This window comes from Triticum aestivum, chromosome 6B (genome assembly GCF_018294505.1).
Source record: "Triticum aestivum cultivar Chinese Spring chromosome 6B, IWGSC CS RefSeq v2.1, whole genome shotgun sequence".
NCBI classification, from domain to species: Eukaryota; Viridiplantae; Streptophyta; class Magnoliopsida; order Poales; family Poaceae; genus Triticum; species Triticum aestivum.
The window spans coordinates 203,079,444-203,092,249 of record NC_057810.1 but is presented as its reverse complement, the minus strand read 5'-3'; the positions used below and the strand labels follow the sequence as shown (position 1 = coordinate 203,092,249).

Sequence of the window (12,806 nt, the reverse complement as noted above, 5' to 3'; positions counted from 1 at the left end):
CAAATCTTCCACGTGAGTGTTCGCAACTGCCGTATGCTCCCTCCGTTCCGAAATGCAGTGCATATAGCTTTATTGAAAATTCAAACCTCGCAAACTTTTATCGAGTTTTCGTTTATCAACTTACACATGTAGAATACCCTGTATATATCATTTCATTCATCTTCGAGAGGTAACTATAAAGATGGGTGAGGAGTCTACAAAGAAAGATCATCGTATCACCTGCAGCAATTTCAACCATCATTTAGTGCCGAGGAATATCATAGGAACTCTATATGATATGATTTTTATAGAATTTTTTCCTTTAGAGCCAATTGGTTCATAGGAATAGATTCATATACTCCACATTTCAAAGGAAATAAACATGATATGATTTACAATGCACAACCCCATGAATCTTAACATCTATTTATATTAAAAAGTACTTGATGGGGTTACCAAAATAAAGATAATTAGCTTAGAAAATCCCACAATAATTAGAAATATCTGACCTTTAATTCGGTGTGTGTATACCCAGTCAACAAAGTACAACCGTTAGATCTTCATAAACCAGGTGGGACCATACCATGAGATAAGGACTTCACGTTTAGTTTCACGAACCCAGGCAAGGCCACCCCACGAGGGATCAGATTTCACGATCCCAGGTTGGACGTTCAACAAAAAAACATACGACGTTAAAAAAACGCATACAAGTTGGGCCATCCCACACGTACATGTTTTTTTGCATCTCCCACACGTACAGATTGTACCATACCATGAGCGATGAGACAATTCCCAAAAAACTAACGCATGCAGCATGCAGGTACAATATCCCCAAACAAATCCAAACTATCATCAATAATGTACAAAGATTCAATCTCTGCAAACAGAATATCTCTCTTTCCATCGTGCAAACTTGGTAAACTCAGCCATCCCTAGACTACCTCCCCATGCAATGCTTCCACGACGTCAGAGGTTCATTGTTCTCTAGGTTTTGGGTACAATTTCTACATCATCTTCCTCCGGCGAACAACACTTTGAGGTCAACTTTACCAAACCAGTGGCACTTCAGAATTGTCTTCCTCTAGCGGGCACAAGCAAGCTCCATCGAGCAATCAGACCATATCAAGTAAGTACAATCTGCAAAGCCTCAGAGGTTCATTGTCCTCTAGGTTTTAGGGTACAATTTCTACATTATCTTCCTCTAACAAACAACACTTCGAGGTCCACTTCCAACAACCAGTGGCACTTCGGAATTGTCTTCCTCCAACGGGCACAAGCCAGCTCCGTCGAGCAATCAGACCATATCAAGTAAGTACAATCTGCAAAAAAATAGATGAGGCATGTTAATGGATCAATTATAGTTCAATTATGCTCAAGCAACGCTCATCTAAAAAGATTTCACATGTTACCTCAGAAGGTTGATTATGTACAATTCTATATGTGTGGGTTCCTATCTTAATGGTGTAGCGTTCATGCTTTTTACTCATCTAGAGAAGGCTGATGTCATGAATGGTGCATCCAGTGTATTCACGTTAAGGTAATATACTATAAATTAGAATTATACTACAACTATAACAGAAACAAGTGGGATTTCCTGCTGCGACATAGAGTAACATGTATGGTACATCAGTGGTTTTCATATTATAGATCAGACCTCTTAAGGGATCAATAATACTTCAATTATAGTGTTGGCAGTGCTAATCTTAAAAGATTAGACATGTTACCTCACAAGGTTTGTTATGTAGAAACAAAAGAAACTACGAATTGTATTCTACATTAAGTAATGCAATTCTATGGGTATGGGTTCCTATCTTAATGGTTGCACGTTCATATCTTAATGGTTGCAACTTGCACGTTCATACTTTTATTCATCTACCGAAAGTTGATGCCATGGATGTTGGTTCCAGTGTATTCATGTTAAAGATAATATACTCTAGAAGACTAGATCCATACTACAGCTACAACAGAAACGAATGGGGTTGCTTGCTGCAATATAGAGAAACATATATAGATGGTTTTCATATTTGACCAACCTCAAATTCGATAGTGGGTTCCTGTCGTAATGCCAGCAGCTTCATCTAAAACAAAATTTTTAGACCAGCTGTTAATAAAATTGTATTTATTAATCTACTATGATTTCATATATCTATTCCAGTCTAAAAAATCATCAATCTTTTTTGTTGTCACAAAATCACTGGAGGCAGTTGCAACAATATTTTTTGTATTTATAAAGCTTGCATGGCATTATATTACTTACTTTACTAATCAACATTTTTTCTTATATTTTTAGGGCCTCAAAGAATATGGCACCTACACCATTGAATGCATTGACTACACGAAACGAGACATGGACAATCAAAGTTTTAAGACTTTTGGACACAATTAACTTATTGACTAATGAACTCATTAGCACTGATTGATTTATATATATATATAAGGTGCAAGTATTACATATATAATGTCTCTTCAGTTTTCCTTTACCAAAGTTTGTTAATGTTTTCTCTCTATGTAGGGCAATGTGATCCATGCTTCTATTGGGAGCAAACTGGTCAATAAATTTAAAGCAAAAATTAAAGAGGACTCCATCTACATAGCTAAGACCTTCAAAGTCTGGAAGTATGAAAAATACCGACCATTGAAGAACAATCTTAAAATCAGTTTCTTTTTTATACAACAGTGAAGGAAGTGGATGGAGAAAAATCCAAGTTTTTATACTACCATTTCGAATTTGCTGATAGTGATACCTTGTAGAGTAGGGTGAATATAGATAAACAGTGCTTAGGTATGAACCAATGTATCAAATAGCGGGCTATGCCAAATAGCAGCAGTCCTTCAAATCAGCTATAGTGGGGCTATAGTTGGCTATTTCATATTAAAGGAATCTAAGAGTGCATGGAATATTTTAAAGCGAGCTTCACTTTTGAAGTTGACAACAAACTTGAGATGGAATATTCAAATGAAATAGTTGAAGAGGTATGCACATGCACATTTCAGTATTTTAAATGGTTTATGAACTTATAAAGTCAGTACGTTCTTTATAGGGCATACTGGAAAGGCAAGATACACAGGGTTCTTCAAATTCTATTACACAGAAGTCATATAATGAGGTATTGCCACTAATTAATGGTTTAGCTGTCACAAGTGTGCACATTTTTCTTTAAACAATTAAAAAATAATTTTACTTTTATCGGGCAACCACTCTTCCAAGACTGCGACAAAAGATGAGAAGAAGGATATGTGCAGAAAGGTAACTTCTAAATCATCTAAGAAAAAACAACAATGGACGACATAGAGACAGAAGTCTAGCAAAAATATGAAAAAGATGTGTCAATGTTTGCTTCCAGAAATAGCAGAAAACCAATTGTTAAAACTTAAGCTCCTGATGACAAGGTAACAAATTGAAAACATTGTCACCCTGTATATGCATTAATAGTTTTTACGGCGTATTTATTTATGACATCACAAACCACACAGGCAGAGCCAAAAACTGTTTCGCAGAAGATAAAACGAGAGACAAAACGTAAGAGATGTAAACAGGATTTGAAAAGAAAGGCTTCGTGAAATAACAAAAAGTTCTTATAGAGAAAAATCTGTTCGATAGGTATTCATTCAAATTATTTTCCCTCTTCTGTATATATTAATACTACTATTATTACATGATAAAGCCGACAAAAAAACTGGAAAATCTATTTGACAAGGAGGTACAGAACATTTGAGCTGCAGGTTCAGATATAATTACCAAAGAGGATGATTCATATAAAGATTGCGAACAAAACTGTAAACATGTCAAAAGGCCCTACCGACAAGAAACCATGAAGAGTTGTGAAAAGAAACAAATCTAGCGGTGAGGTCAAAAGTACATACTTCCTTGTATTATTTTTAAGATAAACACAAAGTTCCATTCCGTGTTCTAATTTGGATTAGTATAAATTAATATACCGATATAGTACTAATTTGAGTGGAAGACCGTCCGACACGTCCTCTCCCTCTCGGCCCCCGCGTCGCCTGACCGGGCGACTCGGGCGGCGGCTAGGTTTCCCGAGCGCCGCCTCCCCCACCCCTCGTCTCCCTCCTCGTCGCCACCTGAGGTGGTCGCCGGGCAAGCCCGCGCGGCCGCCAGTGACGGTGGCGGCGAGGCCCTCGTCGCTCCTGCATCGGAGGATCTGGATCCCAGGGGCGGCGGCCCCTGCCGGCGTGGCGTCGCCGTTCTTGCCCTGAACAGCGCTCGCGGAGGGCTCTGGCCGGCGTCCTCGACTGCGGGGGTGGTGGGGCGTCGGCGCCTGGTGGCTACAGCGTGGAGGCCTCCTCTTCCTCGCCAGATCTGGAGGTTTGCCGCCCCTAATTCGCTCCCTCCCCTTCTGCGCTTGTTTTCCCGCGGCTGGTCGCTGGATCCGGCGGAGTTTGGGGCTGGTGTTGCAGATCGGGACCGGGGGAAACCCCTGGCCGGCTGGTTCGGCCCGGCATCGACGTCGGCCTTGGGCGACCTTTCCTTCTTGGAGGCGATGTCGTGGTCTCCTTCTCCCCACCTCCGTTTCCTCTCCCGGGTGAAAACCCAAAATCCGGCCGGATTGGGTAGCGGCGGCGCCATGTGTGTCGTTCCGTCCATGGAGGCGTTGCCTGGGGAGTGTGGATTCGGGCATAGGGTTGCTGAAGGTGGGGTTTTTGGCCGGCAGCAGGTGCAGTGCCTCTCGCTGTCCCGCTGTCCACCTCTCTGTTGTTGCTCGGCGGCTTTCCTGCAGCCTTCAGACGTTCTTGGCGCGTGATGGTGTGGCCGGCTTGGTGTGCTCTCTTCGTCAAGGAGGTCATGACTTGTGTTTGCTTTGTATCTGGGAAGCGGCATTCTCTAGCTCTCGGTGAGCGTCTCCCATGTCCGACGGTACGGCGTCTTTCGAGCCAAGACGAGAGGGTGGTGGCCCTCTTTGGCAGTGGAGGGAGGTGCTGTCCCCAAGCTTTTCAAAAGCATAACCATGTTCATGCCGCCCACTCATTGTCCCAGCGGCGTTCCTCCCGTGTCTTCGGCGCCTGAGGGTTGCGGTCATCGGTTGATGCTAGTTGTGCTCTTTCTTAGTATCTCCTGTAACTAGCTCTCCGAGGTGTTGTAAGATCACAGTGCCCCCTTGTATCTTTCGGGCTTTTTTTGTTGTTCGTTTTTGTGTCGTTTGTATGCTGCTCGTGTAATCCTGGCCGGTTGACGGCTTTGTTAATTCAAAGCCGGGTTAGGTCCGAGCCTACTTCAGGCTCGGGCCAAGTCTTTTCTCTAAAAAATATATATAGTACTAATTTTGATTGGTATGTCTGCTCATACATATAAGTAAATTTTAAAATTTTCATGAACTTATTACTAGCTACTATGTACTACCTTATTCAACAGTTATAGAGCACTTACAAAAAAACATATGTTTTTCCGAGATTAGAAAGAAAAATTATGAAATGTTTACCACTAAAAGTCATTTCGTTGATTACATTATATTGTTTCAACCGCACAACCAGAGGAAAAAGATAAGAAAAAGGGGATAAATTACAGAGTCGGAAAAGAAAAAATAGGGACCTTCAGGTCGAACTTTGAAGAATGTTACCACTGTGAAGGATGAGGATGATGTGCCGGGCTACCTCGAGCAGAAATTGAAACGATGTGTCTGCTTTGCGCACTTGTGAAAGAAAATGTAGCCAGCAATCTCATACTCAAGCTAGATGCAAGAGGGCTGCAGGTCCGCCGGAGATGAAATCAGCGACCAAAGAAACTGCATGGACGCCGCCGCCGCCCTTTACAAGCTTAGGCGACCGAAGAGGCGTAGGAGGACAAAGACAAGCCGCCGTCCATGCTGAACATGTGCCATAACCAGCTGCGGGGGTGGCTCCAGGTGAGGAAGATAAACCTCCATGAAGTGAATCAGCAAAGAAAGCTGATGCGAGATATCCAGCAGCAGCAATTTTAGAGTGAGAAGCAAGATTTAGGAAAAGAGAAAGGAGATCGGAGGAGATGGATGGGAAAACAGGAACGGAGAAGTCAAGGAGTCTATAGAATAGGAAAGTGGAGAATAATAATGGTGGGACCCATTAAACTAATGACGTTTTGAAGGAGTAGTACACACACCTACCTATTGTGAGTGCACGTGTCTCATATTAAGACAAAGGGCAAGATAAAATATATCAAACTTCTTTGGTAATAAGAGTAATGGATTGGTTAGATAGCTAAAATATAAAGGGCGGCTTATATTTTAACAATATATTATTTGCTCTCCCAGAGTCCTCACTTCGTAATTTTTTTAACACAGTACGCTCACCCTTGGTACTGCTGTGCACGTCTATAAAAACAAATGCATATACGGAAGACGCTTGGGCGATAGTTGGGGCGATTGCTTGGCGATCGCGCGACTACGCTAGGGTTAGGGTTTTCGCCGGCGGGGGTGGTGAGAATACAGTGGTGGCCGGAGCGGCGACGGCGCATCTCTGGCCACGGACTGGTGGTGTTTCCTCTCTGCTAGAGGCGACGCTGATGGCGGAGCGGGAGGACGGGAACGCGACGAGGATTCCGGAGACGAAGATGGCATCTGGGACTAAGGCGGCGGCTAAGCCAACACAGAAGGATGCCGCCGCTAGTTCGGCTAGAGGTGGATCCAACCCAAGAACGGAGGCGAACGCGACCATGGCTACTCCGGCGAGGCCGACGACTGGCGACAAGAGAACTCCGGTGAACAGGGCAGATGGGCGAAACACAGCGAAGGGGTCAACCAACAAAAATACGACCACGGCGGATGCAGCGGCAACGAGCACTCCTCTCCGCAGTCGTGGAGACCCAGCGAGTCGAGGGAGTTCTAAATCGCCAATAGAATGCAAGACTCCGGATCCAACGTCAAGCCTCTCTACGAGGCTAGGTGGGATGGTTCTAATGGATAAAGAGGCTACGGGGATGGTTTTTGCTGAGCCAGAGCAAGTGGTTCCGAAAAGCTCTCGATGGTCGGCAATAGGCAAAGTCTATTCACCGAAGCCAATGGTGAGAAGTGCTTTGGAGAAAACTATGCATAGAGCGTGGGGTTTGCACCGTGAAGCTCAGTTCAGGGATTTGGGAGGGAATAAATTTGTGGTGCACTTTGGTAGCGAGGGAGATTGGAGACATGCTCTGAACAATGGGCCTTGGCAGTATGATTTTAATGTTCTGATTTTAAAGGATTATGAAGGTAACACTAGGCCATCAGAGATGGTGTTTGAGTCTATAGATGTCTGGGTTCGCGTGGTTGACCTTCCACCGGACCGAAGGACTAAAGTGTTTGGTGAGGCTCTTGGAAACTGGTTGGGCAAGACTGTTAAAGTGGATGTAGACAAAGAAGGTTTAGCAAGAGGAAATCAGCTAGGGGTCCGCACTAAAATTTCAGTCTATGATCCGTTAATTAGAGGTTTTCACCTTAAATCCTCACCGGAGGATAAGGAGGGTACGTGGTATGGCCTTTTTACGAGAAGGTACCTCATTTTTGCTTTGACTGCGGCAGACTTGTTCATGCACATGGTGTATGCGAGCCTCCGCTGGACTCTTCGTCTCAATGGGGGGAATGGCTGAGGGCGTCACCGGGGCGTAATGGCAAAGGGAAGGATGGCATGTTTGGCTATGCATCTAATAGTAATAACAGTGAAGGAAGCAATTGGACCACGGAAAGTGATAATGAAAGGAAAAGTGGCCAAACTAAACGTAATCTACAAGCTGAGTTTGCTAGATCGGGGGACGCCCGCACAGGCGGGGTTTCCAGATCACGAGATGAACATACACAGGCAGAGAACCATCGCACTGGTGATGGGAACCGAGAATTCAGAGAGGAGGTAAATAGCCCCAGGAAAGGGAAGAACATGGATGAGCAGCTGCAGCATAATGATCTGAGGCACGGGTTAGAACAACGGAGGGAGAATGAATACAGAAACAAATGTTTCGAGATGCAGAACCAGAGGGAGAATCAAAGAGATGGCCGCTGGGACAGAAAGGGCAAGGAAGATGTAAAATATTCACCTCGTAACCGAGGGCATCGTGACCAGCGTGGGGATGTTGAGGGGCACACTGGTGCACATAACATGTTTAACACATGGCGGGAGGTTGTGTGGGAACAAGGGAGTAGCCAGAGTAAACAATGGAGGTATGGCTCAGAGAGAAGGCAACGGGGCAGATATGTGAGGAAGCCACGACCGGGCTATATACCCCGACAACATGGATTTGACCAGAGAGGAATGGAGCAAGGAACGAGGAAGAGGGGACCGAAACAGGTGTGGATGGCCAAGGATGAGCTAGACAGGCAGGTGACAGGTGATGCTTTCATTCGCGACACGAGGCGCAAGACGTCTACAGTGTTTGAACGCATCTCAACTAACGACGAGACATCGGCGGACCCTGCGCTCCAGGGCCGCAGGGAGCAATGAGTATCTGGCCTGGAACTGTCGAGGACTGGGGTTGGAATTGACAGTAGGCGAGCTACGAGACCTGATACGGTCCCACAACCCAGCGGTGGTGTTTTTATGTGAAACGAAGAAGAAGGCAAGGGCGATGGAAAGGGTCAAGTGGAGTTTGGGATTTACTAGTGGTATTGCAGTTGATTGCGCGGGACGAAGTGGTGGGCTGGCATTGTGGTGGAGGGAGCATATTCAGGTAAATGTGAGGCCGTGGAGCCAATACTTTATCGATGCGGAGGTAACATGTGAAGGGCAAGTCTATAGAATCACTGGATTTTACGGAGAGCCCCGGACAGAATTACGGAAAAAATCTTGGGATGCTATTCGATACCTACGGGGACAGGATAATCTAGCTTGGATGTGTTTGGGTGACTTTAATGAGGCGCTTTTTCAGACGGACCAGATTGGTGGTAATATAAGAAGCTTTACACAGATGGAAGACTTCCGTGACTGCCTCGATGACTGCGGGTTGGCAAATCTGGGCTTCTCTGGCTACCCATACACGTGGGACAATAGGCGGGATGGTGAGGACAATATTCAGGTTAGATTAGACCGTGCCACTTGCAATGATGGATTTTTACAAATGTTCCCCGAAACTGAGGTCGAGCACATCTTGACGGAGGAATCGGACCACCAGGCCTCTTAGTGCGTGCGCAGGAGACAGCTCCGAGGCGGTGCAATGAAAGGGTGCGGCCGTTCCGGTTTGAAGAAGCCTGGACTAGGCATGAACAATATGACACAATGATTGAGCAGTCATGGAATGCGGTGGGAACTGAAGGTGAGGGACTATTGGCTGCATGCGGCAGATTCCATGCAATGGCAGGATCCATGCAAAGGTGGGCGCAGGAGGTGTTTGGTTCCATCAGACGTCAGATAAAGGCGCTCAAGGGGCAACTCCTGGATGCAAAGAACAGAGCCCTCTCTACCGGTTCTTCACTGGAAGTCCGTGACGTAGAAGAGCAGCTCCGAGAGATTTATGCCCGTGAAGAGGTTATGTACCGACAGCGGTCCCGCGTAGACTGGTTACGGGCAGGAGATCGAAATACTCAATATTTCCAGCAGCGAGCCTCGCATCGGAAGCGGAAAAATACGATCAAGGCACTAAGGCGTGATGATGGCTCAAAGTGTATGGTCGATGATGAGATGCGCGACATGGCTGCGGCGTTTTATGAGAATCTTTTTAAGTCAGATGGCTCACGGGAGGCTAACACCATTCTTCAGCATATCGACAGACTAGTTACAAATGATATGAACGAGAAATTCTTGACCCCCATTGAAGATGAAGAAATAGAAAAAGCTCTTTTCCAGATGGGGCCGACCAAGGCACCAGGGCCGGATGGGCTGCCGGCTCTTTTTTATCAGTGACACTGGTCGCTGGTTCGCGATGATATTTGCAGGGCTGTAAAGGACTTTCTCAATGGAGTGGCTGCGCCGGAAGCTTTCAACGATACGATCATTGTCATGATTCCTAAGTGTAACTCACCGGAGTTACTATCACAGTTTAGGCCCATAAGTCTTTGCAACGTTCTTTATAAGATCGCGACAAAGGTTCTTGCAAACAGACTAAAAGGTATCTTGCCGGTCCTTATCTCAGAGGAGCAGAGCGCTTTCGTACTAGGACGGTTGATCATGGACAATGTGCTTGTTGCCTATGAATGTGTTCATGCGATTCAGAAGAGGAAGAGAAAGAAACCGTTCTGTGCGGTGAAACTGGATATGATGAAGGCATATGACCGGGTAGAGTGGGATTTCTTGCAACAAATGATGGAGCAGTTTGGTTTTGCGAACCATTGGATCTCTATGATCATGAGGTGTGTGAAGTCTGCTTCTTTCTCGGTTAAGCTCAATGGAGGATTTTCACGAGGCTTCTTCCCATCTAGAGGGCTCAGGCAGGGGGATCCCCTCTCCCTCTATCTCTTCCTCTTTTGCGTCGAAGGCTTTTCTGCGTTGCTCAAACATGCACAACAGGAAAGGGATGTAAAGGGTGTGACCTTTGGAACAACTGGCCCCCATGTTACGCACCTACTCTTTGCGGATGACAGTATCGTTTTTCTAGAAGGAACGAGAAGTAACATGGAGAAGCTGAAAGAAATCTTGAGGAAGTACGAGGAGGCATCGGGCCAACGTGTGAACCTGCAGAAGTCCTCAATATTCTTTGGGAAGGGGCAAATCGAGGAAGATAAACAGGAGCTAAAGGATTCTTTGGGTGTCCAGGAGGAGGCATTAAGTAGAAATATCTCGGACTCCCAACACTGGTTGGGAGGTCCAAAGATGGAACTTTTAGATATGTGGTAGAGAGTGCAAAAGGCAAAGTAAATGGCGTCAAGGGGCAAGGACTGTCAAAGGCTGCAAGGGAAGTGTTTATTAAATCGGGGCTTCAAGCTGTACCTACATTCACTATGAATTGTTTCCAGCTCTCGAAGAAGATATGCCGGAACCTGACCTCAATCTCTTCTAAATTCTGGTGGGCGGAAACACGGGGTGAACGTAAGGTACATTGGATTTCATGGAAGAAAATGTGTGCGTCGAAGAGGGATGGGGGAAAGGGTTTTCGTGATCCAGAGGCCTTCAATCAAGCGCTGCTAGAAAAGCAAGCATGGAGGATCCTTCAGCAGCCTACCTCACTGTGTGCGTGGGTGCTTAAGGCACGTTACTTCAGCGCAGACTCGATCTTGACAGCGACAGCACCAGCATCGGCCTCATTCACCTTCCGTAGCATTCTGTGGGGAAGGGACCTGCTACGAGAGGGCCTCGTTTGGCGCATTGGTAATGGAGCTGCGGTGAACATCCATCACGACAACTGGATTCCACGGGCAGGTAGTATGAAACCCCTCAGACAAATCTTTGTTTAGGGCCTCACCAACGTAGCTCACTTGATAACAACAGATGGAGGCAGCTGGGATATGGATAAAGTAAACCTGATGTTCTCGGAGGATGACGCGAAGGATATCCAGCAAATAGCAATTGGAGGCCCGAGCTGTGAGGACTATCTTTCTTGGAACTATGCGCATAACGGTGTTTATTCTGTAAGATCTGGATATCATTTGCGGAAAGCTTTGGATAATGCGAGGAAGGGACAGCCGGAGTCCTCGAGTTCAGCGGCGACGCATAGAGGATACATGGCGTTGTGGGACACTAATGCTCCACCCAAGGCCAAAATTCATATGTGGAGGTTGATATGTAACGGATTGGCGGTGGGGGCTGAACTGCACCGACGGAGGATCAAACCGGGGATTTTTTGTGTGGTATGCGAACGGGAAGAAACGGTGCTGCACCGGTTCTGGTCGTGCCAGCACTCCAACCTGTTCTGGCAGCTTCTGTGCTCGGAGAAGGGAGTTATGGTGGCTAAACCACCGAGTCCGATCGACTCCCAGAGCGCGTTGGCTCGCTGGATCCTAGGGTGGATCACCGACGCTTCTGATGAGGAAAGGGGAGCAATGATTCAAGCAACATACGAGCTTTGGCTAGTGAGGAATGAAGCTAGAGATGGTAAAAGAATAGCCCAGCCACATGAAATCATAGAAGCCGTGGTGTCCCACATGACCGAACGGAGAGCTGTCCATGCTCTCAACAAAGCTCCGTGAGAGCAGCACATTAAGCAGAAGTGGAATCCTCCCGACGAGGGATGGCTAAAGATGAATTCGGACGGGGCAGTCTCAAGGGCCGGAGGCAAGGGGGGAGCTGGTGCTGTGATCCGCGATGAGCATGGTGGTTTTCGAGCGGGACTATGCCATTTTTTCCGGGGCATTAGCGACCCTGAAATGCTTGAGACTCTCGCCTGTAAGCATGGGCTTGAACTAGCGAGGGAGATAAACGCACAGAAGATACTTGTCGAACTGGATTCGCAGAGGGTGATCAAGATGCTCAATAATCCGCAGAAGGAGATGTCAAGTGCTGGCCCATTGGTTCAGAAGTTGAAGACGCTGTTGTCTTCGTTTGAGAGCTTCAAAGTCTCTTGGGTTCGTCGTTCGTCAAACGTTGCCGCGCATAGGTTAGCTAAAGTAGGTGTTGGTGATGAACTTTACAAGGTTTGGTTGGGGGTCAGCCCGGATTGTGTGTTAGATGTAATCTTGGATAACATTCCGAACGCTTTTGATTAAATAAATGCGGCAATGTTTATCCCTAAAAAAAAGACGATAAAAAATCTAAATCAATTTCAGTAAAAAAAATTAAAAAATCTACCAATCTTGGGTACCGTTAGCACTTAAATTATGACTACATTAAAACGAAAGCAACAAGGACTACTTCCTCTGTTCCAATTTAGTTGTTGATGTGTACTAAATCAGCGATAACTATTATGTAATAAACAAGGTAATAAATTTATATTTATAAAAAACTAAAAAACATGATAAAAATGTTAGCAAACATATATATAGATATAATTTGAAGAATGTAGT

At 45.7% G+C, this 12,806-nt stretch overlaps 1 long non-coding RNA gene across 2 annotated transcripts; it reads right to left on the bottom strand.

The window, feature by feature from the left end:
• Positions 1–807: 807 nt before the first annotated feature.
• On the bottom strand, positions 808–5,999 carry LOC123136570 (uncharacterized). Of its 2 annotated transcripts, XR_006467076.1 has the most exons (3): positions 5,528–5,999; positions 2,013–2,057; positions 808–1,298 (listed from the first exon to the last, which is right to left on the bottom strand). It is a non-coding gene; the product is annotated as an uncharacterized lncRNA (long non-coding RNA). The 2 variants fall into 2 exon arrangements; XR_006467077.1 differs by having other exon boundaries at positions 2,013–5,999.
• Positions 6,000–12,806: the final 6,807 nt, after the last annotated feature.